Source organism: Elephantulus edwardii, unplaced genomic scaffold (genome assembly GCF_000299155.1).
Source record: "Elephantulus edwardii isolate Elephantulus edwardi_28Jun2011 unplaced genomic scaffold, EleEdw1.0 scaffold00241, whole genome shotgun sequence".
NCBI classification, from domain to species: domain Eukaryota; kingdom Metazoa; phylum Chordata; class Mammalia; order Macroscelidea; family Macroscelididae; genus Elephantulus; species Elephantulus edwardii.
In genome coordinates this window covers 3427010-3439584 of record NW_006399991.1, presented here as the reverse complement: position 1 = coordinate 3439584, position 12575 = coordinate 3427010, and the positions used below count along the sequence as shown (strand labels likewise).

General features: G+C 43.6%; 1 protein-coding gene and 1 pseudogene across 1 annotated transcript in view; both read right to left on the bottom strand.

Annotated features, from left to right (window-relative positions):
- The window catches only part of LOC102848352 (tyrosine-protein phosphatase non-receptor type substrate 1-like), a 230241-nt gene that overhangs the window by 133637 nt on the left and 84029 nt on the right, over positions 1-12575 (bottom strand). The gene's annotated exons all lie outside the window — the stretch shown is intronic.
- On the bottom strand, positions 10478-12405 carry LOC102873330 (annotated as a pseudogene).

The following is a 12575-nucleotide window of genomic DNA, read 5'->3' as shown; positions in this document are numbered from 1 at the left end:
AACAACAACAACAACAACAACAACAACAACAACAATGTGATTTAACCTAAGGGAAAGATTAAGTCCCACCCAGTGCTCTGAGGATATTTACATTTGAATGAAATTATAGTTGTATCTTTGGTATGATTGAAAAGTTTCACAGCTGAAAAAAAAAGCGCACAGAAGAGAAAGGAAGAGAGAGACTAATTTTTAAAACTTGAATAAGCTATTTAGTTTCCAAGTGAAACTAAAGATGGTTTCTACCAGAACCCACTTCCAAGATTTGAAGTTAAAGGGAGCTGGCAATTATATTCATTTGTAAGAACTACCTGGATCCAATGACTTGAAAATAAGAGACATACAACAATGAAGAGATAGGTTGAGTTTGGATGTGTTTCTTTAGCACTCTCAACCTAGCATGCACAGAATTACAGATAAGAGCCAAAAGGTTGCTAGCTTAAGTAGGGAGTGATGAGGACCCCTGGCTTATTGAGTTGATCCCATGTGAGGCTAAGGCTTAGTGGAGCTGATCTGGAAAACTGAGAAAAGCGTAGACTCCTGAGTTTGCATCTGATGCCCATTTAAACCTAGCCACAGATGACTGAGAATGAGTTGACCAGAAATGAACCAGATAAAGAGAAAATAATCCATGCTGTGAGTTAGGTTTAATTGTTGCTACCAGATAGCTTATTCTGGATTGGAATTTGCTGTGGACACAAATGCTCAAATTTCTAAAGTGAACAGAAGCAAAAAGGCCATACTTGTTCTGAATAGCTAAACAGACTCCATTTTATAGAGCACTCCATTTGAGTAATAGCTTGCCTCTGGAAACCCTATGAACCTGGAGAGAGGATGAAAGGCACCCAAGCATCGGGGACTCTCCTTCATAGGGTCGCTATGAGTCGCCTGTAATGGCACTTAACATCAGCTGGCCCAGTGGACAGAAAGCGATGCTACCAAGCCAAAGGTGGGTGACTTAATCCGCGGCTGTCGGGCCTGTCTTTCATTGTTTTGTTCAAACATTCCCCTAGATCATATAGCCCTGGTGTGTCCACTTGTGGTACAGTGGTAACTTGTGTTTTCTGTGAGGCTGAACACTGTGATGCTGATGTGTCAAATGCCTTAATGGTTGGTTACTCAATGCGGACAGTGTGAGGTGGAGCTCCCCGATTAAAACAAGCTTGGAAGCAGGAGTGCGTCCACTCCATAATAGCTTGCCTCCAGGAACCCTATAAACCTGGAGAGAGGATGAAAGGCACGGCACCCAAGCGGCACTCATAGGGTCGCTATGAGTCACCTGCGACTCAATGGCACTTAATAACAACAGCCACAACCATTTGAGTAACTAAATTGCTGTATGGAAAATTTCCTCCCAAGTCTTTAAAAACATTGTCTTGACCTGCTTTCCAGAACAGTAACTGCTGTTATTTAGATGTTTTGCACGCCATTTATCATCGTGCCCTTGAAATGTTTAAACACAGAACATGTCCATATAACCTTGAATGCATCATTGTGCCAGTAAAATGTTTCAACATCTTCCCAAGTAGGCCAGCACTTGGGTAAGGATATAAGACCTCCTAAACAATGCTAGAAAGTGGGTGATCCTTTCTAGTTGCTGGGACCCCTGTTGTAAAGCTAATAAAGGACCCTACCTTTTCAACATGTATGCAGAGCAGATTATCCGAGAGGCTGGGCTCTATGAGGAGAATTGTGGCATCAGGATTGGTGGAAGATCTATCAACAATCTCCGTTATGCAGATGACACAACCTTGCTTGCTGAAACTGAGGAGGACCTCATGCACTTGCTGCGAAGGGTCAAGGACTGCAGCCTTCAGTATGGACTAAGGCTCAACGTCAAGAAGACAAAGATTCTCGCCACTGGACCAATTGGCAGCGTCAGGATGGATGATGAAGAGATTGAGAGTGTTCACAGCTTCACTTTGCTCGGCTCCACAGTTAATACTCTTGGTACCAGCAGCCAGGAAATCAAAAAGCGTATCGTGATGGGAAAGTCTGCCGTTAGGGACCTCTCAAACGTACTCAGGAGCAACAGTGTCTCTCTGGAGACTAAGGTGCGCCTGATACAGGTCATGGTATTTGCAATCGCTTGTTATGCATCAGAGAGTTGGACAATGACTAGGGAGGACAGAAGGAGAGTGGATGCTTTTGAGCTGTGGTGCTGGAGAAGGGTACTGAATGTACCCTGGACTGCCAGGAAAACAAACAGATCCATCTTGGAGAGGATTAAACCAAGCTGCTCCTTGGAGGCAAGGATTCTGGGGCTTCGTCTGACATACTTTGGACATGTTGCCAGGAGGGACGGGTCCTTGGAGAGGGACATCATGCTTGGGAGGGTGGAGGGACAGCGCAGGAGGGGAAGACCCTCTATGAGATGGGTTGATTCGGTGACTGGGGTAATCGGGATGGGTGTGTCAGAGGCGGTGCGGTTGGCGCAGGATAGAGCAGGGTTTAGAGCTGTTGTGCATAGGGTCGCTATGAGTCGGAAACGACTCGATGGCACATAACAACAACAACAACAACCTGTAATTCTACAGTGTATGTCTCTTAATTCATTGGACACTACATTTTGGAGACCCTAGAGAGATCAGAGACACACCAAAAACCCTTTTGCGGCTCCCTGATGGCAGATGTGCCACATCCTACCCAAAATGTGTGCAACTTGATGATGTTCCTGGGCCTCAGGAAAGGACAGGGGCTGTTTCATCCACCTGAGAGATGCTGAATGGACCCGAGGTCCTTCTAAAAGATTCTCGAGAGGCAAGAATTCAAATTCAATCTCTGTATCTGGTCTGTGATTACAATCGCCAAGTGGAGAGCATGGAGGGTTGGACACAACCCAGGGTCCCTCTTCTCCTTCAGTTTGGGGAAGAGGTCGGACATGACCCAGATTCCCCTAGAGGATACTGATAGGAAAGGGTTTTCTGGTCTAGAAAGCCAGCCTGTTTATGTGTGTCCATACTTACCCTCCACCTCCCCCAGAGTCTTGATAGCGAAGGATCCTCTGGCTAGGGAAGCCAGCTTGTATGGTTTTGTGTGTTACCTGCCCTCAGGGGATTTTCATAAAGTGGGATCTTCTGTTTAAGAGAGCTGACTTGTCTTCTTCTGTGTGTCCTTTACGTGCCTATTGTTTGGGTAAAAAGTGTCTTTTCAGGCCTTCTCCCATCTGCTTCCTATTTTCAGAGAAACTTGTGGTTTAGTTTATCATCAAAGGCTTTCTGCCATTGCCTTTTGTAGCCTCTGTTCCTTGCAAAAGAAGGCCCAAGCCCTTCTCACTCACATCTTCCTTCATCCATCTGCCCCTCTTGCCTCCAGCAGCCTCATTTCTTGGTCTGGGGCCCTTTGAGTCCCCTTTTTCTGTTCTTAAGTCTCACAGTGCCCTGGTTCTCGCCCCCTTGGGGTCTTCCTGGTCCATCAGACTCTATCCTTCAGGTCTTCCATAATTCTCTGAGTCCTCCCTACCTTTTCCTCCAGTCTGGAGCATTCCTCCCTTCACCCTCTGAGGCTGCCTAACATCTGTCCACGTGCAAATTATCTGTCTTCCTAGTTTGCGTGCTGGAGTGCCTGAGAAACCCTGGCGACTTGCCTCCCTCTACCTTCAACCCAGAGGATCTGAAACATTCTCCTCACCTTCTTTGTCATCAGGACGACCTAGGCCCTCTTAATTTACTGCGTTTTGTGTCCTCTTTGCTCTGCTCTTCTCATAGGTGGAAAGTGTTCTCAGTCCTCCACCCCCAGGGTGCATCCTTAATCACTTAAAGAATATTTATTCTCCAGAAGCTGAAGTGGGTAGAGTACATTCTGTCTGCTCAGACGATTCAATCCAGTGGCAGGTCTGGTCGTGATGGTGGTGAGGCGGATCTTTCCTTCTCACTGTTCCTCCAGACCCTTCTGCTCATCCTCTCCATCCCCACCTCTGCTGCCCACACCCGCTCTAGTAGGGGCGAGGTGGTGCCAGGGTGAGCCAGCAGGGTACGTGGCCCTGGGGTGGGAGTGGGGGCAGTTCTCCCCTTTCAGTGACCCCTGCATGATTGGGGGTTCTGGGCCAGGAACGTCTTTCCCTCCTCCACCCCCTCCCCGCCCCTGGTGTCACACCCCAGGCTTTTTGAAAGAAAAGCCAGTTGTGAAATCAATAGCAGTCCCCAGCACAGTGGACTGGGTCCTCCCAGAGTCAGACAGCTTAGAATTGCAGCCCAAAGCAGGTGATAAACTCCATCTTTAACGGTAAATACCAGCATGAGACCAATAGTCAACAAGCACTTCTGCACAAAAGGCTGAAATTATTGCCCGGGCACAAGCTCTCAGGTGAAGAAGAGACAAAAGAATCAACATTTACAAGGACAGTTGGTATGCCTTTGCCAACGTGCATGTGTATGAATAAAGCTATCAAAACAGAAGCTTATCCACCTCAAAGGGGAAAGTTATAAAAATAATTAGAGAAAAATTCTGGTTCTCTTAGAAGCTATTCATCTCCCAACCCGGGTGTTAATTGTGCATTGTCAAGGGCACCAGAAAGGAGAACCTCTGGAGGCCAAGGTAAGGTCTCCAAGGAAGGACAGAACCCAGTGCAGGCCAAGAAAGAGTTTATTGAACCGAAACTGCTGAGCTGGCTCTCAGAAGACCAGCCCCCACTAAGAGTTAGAGGAGGATTTAATACTTTCTTACAAGGGGCTTGGGGAAGGGGATGCTTTCAGATGCTTTCTTTAAAATAGGGAAGTGGGCTAGGGTCTCACATAACTATTCCTGGGAAAACAGGAGGTGGGGGGTTATGGTAGTTTCACAGAGGAAAAAGCACACCTGCTGTTTCCTGTTATTGGATTATCTCAGTAGCCATTCTGGGAGAGGAAGGAAAGGGCTCTGCAGTCCTAATATTCCAGCCTTTTATTAATATTGAATGAGGGCAATGAGGTTCTCTTCTGTAATTACTTCATGATGGGCTGGGATGATGTTTTTAAAGGAAGGGAAAAGACTTTATTTTAGGCAGCAGAGTCCATAGGTGTGATGGTGGAAGGTAATGCTTGGTATTCAGTTGCTAATATGAGGAGTTCATGGACTGTATGGTTGGCAAAAGCTCTCATCTGCTCCTGTAGAGAGAAATCATATGAAACAAGGACCAAGTATTAAGATTAATAAAATTAGGTCCAACACTTGGATTGTCCTGCCTGCCAGTAACAAGAGCTGGAGTTGTGGGTACTAGAAACTACTAGTTGTCCTGTCCAGAAAGTGTGCCTACCTTGTAGGTAGAGGACTGTAAGATACAGAAAAAATAATTTAGGGAAGGCGTTAGATTTGGATATCATAATAAAGATCAAGTTTTTGAGTGTAAGAATTAAAAGGAATAGATTTTAACAATATGGTAAATAGCAACTTTTGCTTAGAGTAAGGATGTGAGCAAACACTAGAACAAGCACTATAAACATCATTAAGCCAAATGCTAATACAAAAACAGGAGCCCACTTCTCGTGAAGAGGTCATCCCATGGATTCTTTTTTATGTTTTTTTTAAGCTTGAGATGTAGAAGGAAGGTGAAAAAGAATATTTTCTTGGAGTAAAAATTGAGAAGAGTGCCTTGTAAGTGGAAGTCCTGGATCCAGGAGAGAAGTGAGGAAAAAGAACTGATAGAGACCGGGAAAAGGGGAAGTTCTTTTAAGAGTGTTTCAAGAAAGAATTGATACTGGCAGGTGAAACAAATGCATCAGAGAGGGCTCGTGGAAAATTTTCTCACAGTCTATGTCTGTTTCTTCTGTGATTTTTGTTAATTTGACCATGCTGCGCCCTAAGGGGAAGCAGGTGTATTTGAGAGATGGCTTATCTTGGTTGTCGAGAGGATTCAAGGCTGTGGAGAAGGAGACCTGAGTCCTCTGATTCCTGAAGAGATGGAACCATGGAGCTTTGCCAAGTAGTTTCACGGCTACTGGAGCAGTTAAGATTACCTGAAAAGGACTTGTCCATTTTGGACATAGATTCGAGGGATTTAATGTTTTTAGCAGAACCTAGTCTCTTGGGTTAGTGATTGAGTGCAGGAGGATCCTATATGTGGCCTAAGTAGGATTGATCAGTGTACTCTTTTTTTTTTTCAATTTTTTAACTGGTTTATTTACAAAGTTCATATACATTGTGTTTCACACTATTCTTCATTTACATTGTGTTTTATAAAATCATCCTCATGCATTAGTTTTTTTTTAATTTAGGTTGTTTATTTTTAATTTCAATGAACATCTACAGAGATTTTGGGATTCCATTCATTCATTGTTGCACCCTTCTCCCCGCACAAACCCCTCCGATCAGTGTACTCATAAAGGTGTTGTCTTATCAGACTAAGAATAGGAATATAGTCACCTAACAGGGAGACTTAACCTGGCCTGGGGAAATTGCCCAGAAGGTATGGGCTGCCATACATAAGTTCAAAGGGATTAAAAAAGAAAGGCTTTGGGGACTAGCACTTATACGGGTTAAAGCTATTGTCCAAGGCTGTTGCAGTTCTATGGTTAGTTTGGTTAGCTGTGATTTAATTGAACTGTTAGCTTTCTCCACCTTTCCAGATGACTGAGGCCAATAGGGAATATGAAGTTTCCAGGTTATTCCTAAAGCTTCGGGTACCTGTTGGATGATCTGAGAAATGAATGCCAGACCATTATCAGACTGTAAGGATCAAGGAAGACCAAAGCGAGGAATGATTTCATTATAACTAGGCAAGGATGTCCACTATCACCTCTCCTATTCAATATTGTATTGGAAGTCTTAGTGATAGCAATAAGAGAAGAGAAGGAAATAAGATGTATCCAAATTGGCAAAGAGGAGGTAAAATTCTCTCTCTATGCAGATGATATCACAGTATACTTAGAAAATCCTAAAGACTCAGCAAGAAAACTACTGGACATAGTTGACCAATTCAGCAAAGTGGCAGGATACAAGGTCAACATACAAAAATCAATTGGATTTCTCTACAGTGACAAAGAGAATACAGAACAGGAGCTAAGAAAAACAATACCCTTCACAATAGCTAATCACAAGATTAAATACTTGGGGTAAACCTAACCAGAAGTGCAAAGGATATATTCAAAGAAAATTACAAAACATTATTACAAGAAACAAAAAGAGACCTGGAGATGTGGTAGAATATCTCTTGCTCATGGATAGGAAGACTCAATATTCTAAAAATGACAATACTACCAAAGGCAATTTACATATTCAATGCAATCTCAATACAAGTACCAATTCCATTCTTCAACAAAATGGAAAAGGCAATCTCCAATTTCATTTGGAATGGAAAGAGGCCCAGAATAAGCAAAGCACTCCTCAGAAAGAGAAACAGGGTAGGAGGCATCTCACTCCCTGATTTCAAATCCTGCTACACTGCCGTGGTGGTCAAGACAGCATGGTACTGCTACAATGACAGACACATAGATCAATGGAATAGAACTGAGAATCCAGAAATCAGCCTATCTACCCATGGCCAACTCATTTTTGACAAGGAGATGAAATATGTTAAGTGAGGAAATGACAGCCCTTTTAACAAATGATGTTGGCAAAATTGGAAAACTATTTGCAGAAAATTCAAGGAAGATCTACGCCTCACTTTATACACAAAAACCATTTCAAAGTGTATTATGGACCTAGGAATAAAACCACAGACTATAAACTTCACTATAAAAAGGCTTGGAAGAACTGTAGAAATCCTAATCCACAACATAAACAGTCTTTCCAGCATCCTGGAAAATATACAACCAGGAGAGGGTCAAATAGATAAATGGGACCCTCTAAGAATCAAATCCCTATGGACATACAAAATCTTCTCCAACAGGGTAAAAAGTGAAGCCATAGATTGGGGAAAAATATTTGATAAAGACATGTCAGACAAGGGACTTATATCTAGAATTTAGAAAATACTTGAGCACCACAACAAGATAAAGGTAAATAACCCAATTAAAAAACGGTCCAAGCCATCAGCCTGAATACTTCTGACACACTCTTCCAGTTTTGCCATGTCAGTTTCATCATCCCAAGGCTTCATGTCTAGTAAGTTTGAAGACTTGACAATGAGTGTAGGTTTTTTGGCTTTTTTTGATTCATACTCTTAACTTCTCTGATTCCTCACTTTCCTCCTCCTTGTCAGATCCAAAGAGATCAATGTCGTCATCATCATCTTTACTGTCTGCAGCTCCACTACCTGTCATGTCTTCCACATTAGCAGGGACATACTTGCCCACTGCTTTCTTCACTCCTGGCAGACTGGCATTTTCCTTCTGGTAAGACTTGATGTGGTTATACCAATGGAGGGCATGACACAGGTCGGCAGGTGTGGACCTGGAGATGGCTTCAAATGATGCCACATTTGCTTGTGATGGCACATACCCCTCAGTGCAGCTCTTGTTAGCCAGATAATCATTGAGGACCTGGAGGACAGTGGCAGTCTTGAGATCTCTGAAGCCCATGGTGTCAGCTCTACATGGAGCTAAGTGCAGCAAACATCAAATGCTGGAGAGGTTGCAGAAAAACTAGACCCCTTAGTCACTGTTGGTGGGAGTGTAAAATGGTGCAACCACTATGGAAGGCTGTATGGTGCTTTCTCAAAAAGTTACAAATAGAAATACTAGTTGACCTAGTAATTCCAGTGCTGGGAATTTACTCTAAAGAAAGCATAACCACCACCCAAGCAGATATATGCACACCCATGTTTATTTTGGCTTTGTTTTCAATAGCAAAGAGCTAGAAAAAGCCCAGATGCCCATCAACAAACAAATGGATAGAGAAGCTCTAGTATATTCACAAAATGGAATACTATGCAGCATTGAAAAACAAAGAACTCATGAAATAGTATACAAAATGGATGACCCTGTTGGGCATTATGCTGAGCAACATATTTCAGTCAGAAAAGGACAAGTATTGCAATGATTTATATACTGCATTGAAACAGATGAGGGAGAGAACTGTTTGAAAGGGATACATGATTGGGTATTATTGTCATGACAGGAGTCCAGAATGAAGGCTGCACAGTGGAGTGAACTTGGGGGGAGGGATTACATAACAATGAAAGAGTTTTACTTTTCAAGGAGAAGAGTGATTTGGGAGGGGCGGGGGTGGGGAGGGAGAAAAGTGCAACAATGAATGAATGGAAACCCTAAGTCTCTGTAAATTTTCATTAAAAATAATTTAAAAAAAGAAAGGCAAGAAAGAAAAAAACAAAACACAACACACAAAAAACAAAAAAAAGAAGAAATTATAGAGGAGATATTACATCAGAACCAGAGGAAATGAAATCTATAACATCTGAATATTATTAAAAGCTATGGTCTTTGCAATTACTTGCTATGCATCAGAGAGATGGACAATAACTAAGTATGAGAGAAAAAGAATGTATACCTTTGAGTTGTGCTAGAGAAGAATCTTGAATTATGGTTTCATGGGTTATGGAGTCATGGATTATGAGGAGAACAAATTAGTCTGTTTTGGAGAGGGTGAAACCAAATATCTCCTTGGAGGCAAGGATATTGAAGCACCATCCCACATATGTTGGGCATGTGGCCATAATGTGTCCTTGGAGAAGGACATCATGCTTAGAATGGTGGAGGGACATCACAGGAAAGGAAGTCTCCAGATGAGATGGATTGACATGGTAACAGACGCAGTGAGATTAGGTATGTTGGAGTAAGTGAGACTGTATCAGGATAGGTCACTATGTGTCGCAGGTGACTCCACGGCACATAACAACATACTCTGATAAGTTTTAAAACTGAGGAAATGAAAAAAAGTACTTGGAACTCATGCCTTACTGAAGTTGACATGGTCAGATGTAGAACAGTTGAGCAAACCTATCACAAAAGAAGGAATTGAGCAGATTATAAAAAAACTCCTCCAGACAGCTTCATGACTGAATTCTTTCAGTCAAATAAAATGTTAAGCCAATTCTATCTATTTAAAAGTATTTCTCCCAGAGTCATTCTATGAAGCAAGCATAAGCCCAATACCAAAGCCAAGCGAAACTATTGCCAAAAATAAAATTAAAGACTTGTATCTCTCATCAATATCTTTTTTTAAGGGTTTCAAATTGAATATTTTATTAACATGGTAGTTGTCTTTGTAACATGTGCACACACACTCAGAATGATCTACTTGGGGTAAAAAGCCTAAAATATGCCTAAGGGGGATAATGAGAAATAAAATCATTCCTGTAGATTTTCATTATTGTAGGCAATTATGTCCACATCACTTAAAAAGCTATTGCCAAATCTGTCCAAGGAAGCAGTTTGGGGGGAGGGGGGATCTTAGGGAAAAAATTCAACAGTGGCATAGCAGAGCTCTCAATATGAGAAAGCTGGCATAATGTGGACTTTGGCTGTGAATTTTCTCTTTGCAAAATTGGGGCCATGGGCCGTGGGGAGAGATTTTTCAATGGGCAGAAATTAAGAGAAGGCGGTGTGAAGTAGGCTTTTGCAGTCAATTTTCCTCACAGTATTGTGCAGGGTCATCAAGAAAATGCTTAGTCTTTCTCTGGAACCAGTTTCAGAACTTTTCCAATTGCAATGGTCTTACCCTCATCTCTTAAGGTAAAACGACCCATCTGAGGGAAATCTTTAAAGGTCTCAAGGCAGATGGTTCCTGCAGTTCTTAAACGAGCGATACATACTTGGTCTTGTTTCACAAAACGGGGCTGAGTCTTACTTTTTTCTCCAGATTTTTTGTCTACCAAGCAGATTAAGGCTGTTATTTCGACTTCTTCAATACAGGTATGGATATGCAGCACCGCATTATAACCTGGGCAAATGATGGATTTGTGCTCAATAATCACTATCTGGGCATCAAATGTACGTCCAGAATGACAAAGGTTATTAGGATCACAAAGTATGAATCCTGGGAGAATCTCTTCTTCTTCAATTCCTTTCAGTCTGATCTTGAGGTTTTCACCTGGGGCTACAGAATCAGTTTCTACATCATCAGAAAGGATTCCAAGAACTTCCACATTGTGCTTGTTTGGCATCATCACAAGCTGCTGGCCTTTACAAATAGATCCTGATTCCAGCTTTCCCAGGACCACAGTACCCATATCCTTGTATTTATCCACAATTGGCAGCCTGATTGGTCCATCAACTGATCTATTGAAGTTTGGCAAATTATCCAGATATGGAATAAAGGGTAATCCACTGTACCAAGGACAGAAATCTGATTGTTCTTTAAGATTTGCTCCTGTCAGTCCTGAGCAGGGCATGAAATGAATGTCCTTTTTGGGATTGAAGCCAACTTTCTTCAAAAATGGCACTAGTTTCTCTTTACATTCTTCATATCTCTCATTGCTCCAATTGACTGTTGGATCATCCATCTTATTAATAAGTACAATTAAGTGTTTTACACCTGCTGTTTTTGCTAACATTGCATGTTCTCTTGTCTGTCCTCCTTTTTCAAATCCAGTTTCAAATTCTCCTTTCCTGGCAGAGATTACCAGCACAGCCAGGTCAGCTTGAGAAGCACCACCAATCATATTTGGGACAAAACTCTTGTGACCAGGGGCATCTAGAATTGTGAAATGTTTCTTTTCTGTTTCAAAATAGGCACGGCCCACTTCTACTGTTTTACCCTTGTCGCGTTCTTCCTGATTTGTGTCTAAGGCCCAAGACAAATACCAGGTTTCTCTGTTCTTTTCTTTAGCTTCTCTTTCATATTTCTCAAGTGTCCTTTTGTCAACCATTCCAGTCAAATACATTATTTGTCCTCCAATGGTTGATTTGCCAGCATCTACATGACCAATGAATACTACGTTTACATGTTCTTTTTTAGGAGCACCTGGTGGTGCAACCACAGATTTCGGTTTAGGTATTTCCTCCTCTTCTTCCATCATTTCTTGGGCATTCTCTTCTGGGGGCCTTCCATCTCCCAAGGTCCCATCCCCTGGCTCTGCTTCAATTATTTCTTCTTTGTGCTCCCATGATTCTTCTGGAGACATTTCTGTTTCTCCATCTTCTACAAGAGGTTCTTAAAGTTCCATGCTAACGGCAGAATTTGAACCTTCACACAATAACGACTGTTCCTCTTGAGAAAGGTCCACAGGTGCCGAGGGGCCTCCAGCGCCGCTGCCGGCTCCGTGGTGGTTGGCGGCGCCGCCGGATGGGGGTGGCGGTGGCTAGGCCGGGCCCCGCAGGAAGGACGGCACGAACTCGGCGGCGTGGACGTTGGGCACGAAGGGGTTGACGTTGAGTTGCCGGCTGAAGGCCGCGCTGAGCTGCTCACGCTGGGCCTCGGCCGCCGCCGACGCCGCCAAGGAGGCGCTGCCGCCGCACGGGCCCAGCCCGGGGGCTTCCACGTCCGCCTGGTCCCAGCAGTCGGGTGCCGAGTCGAGTCGCTGCTGCTGCTGCCGCTGCTGCCCCTGCCGCCGCCGCCGCCGCCGCCGCCCCCGCCGCCACTGCCCGGATCCATGATCGGGGGGCCCTGTGTGTGGTAAAGAGAGGGCGGGAAATGGAGGCGGGGGCGACGAGCCCGGGAGGAGCAGGCCGCGCTGATCCAGGGAAGGCGGCGAGGCAGCAGGACCTGGAGTTGGCGACCCAATTCCCAGCGTCGCCCTAGCGGCAGCTCCAGATCTGATTCGG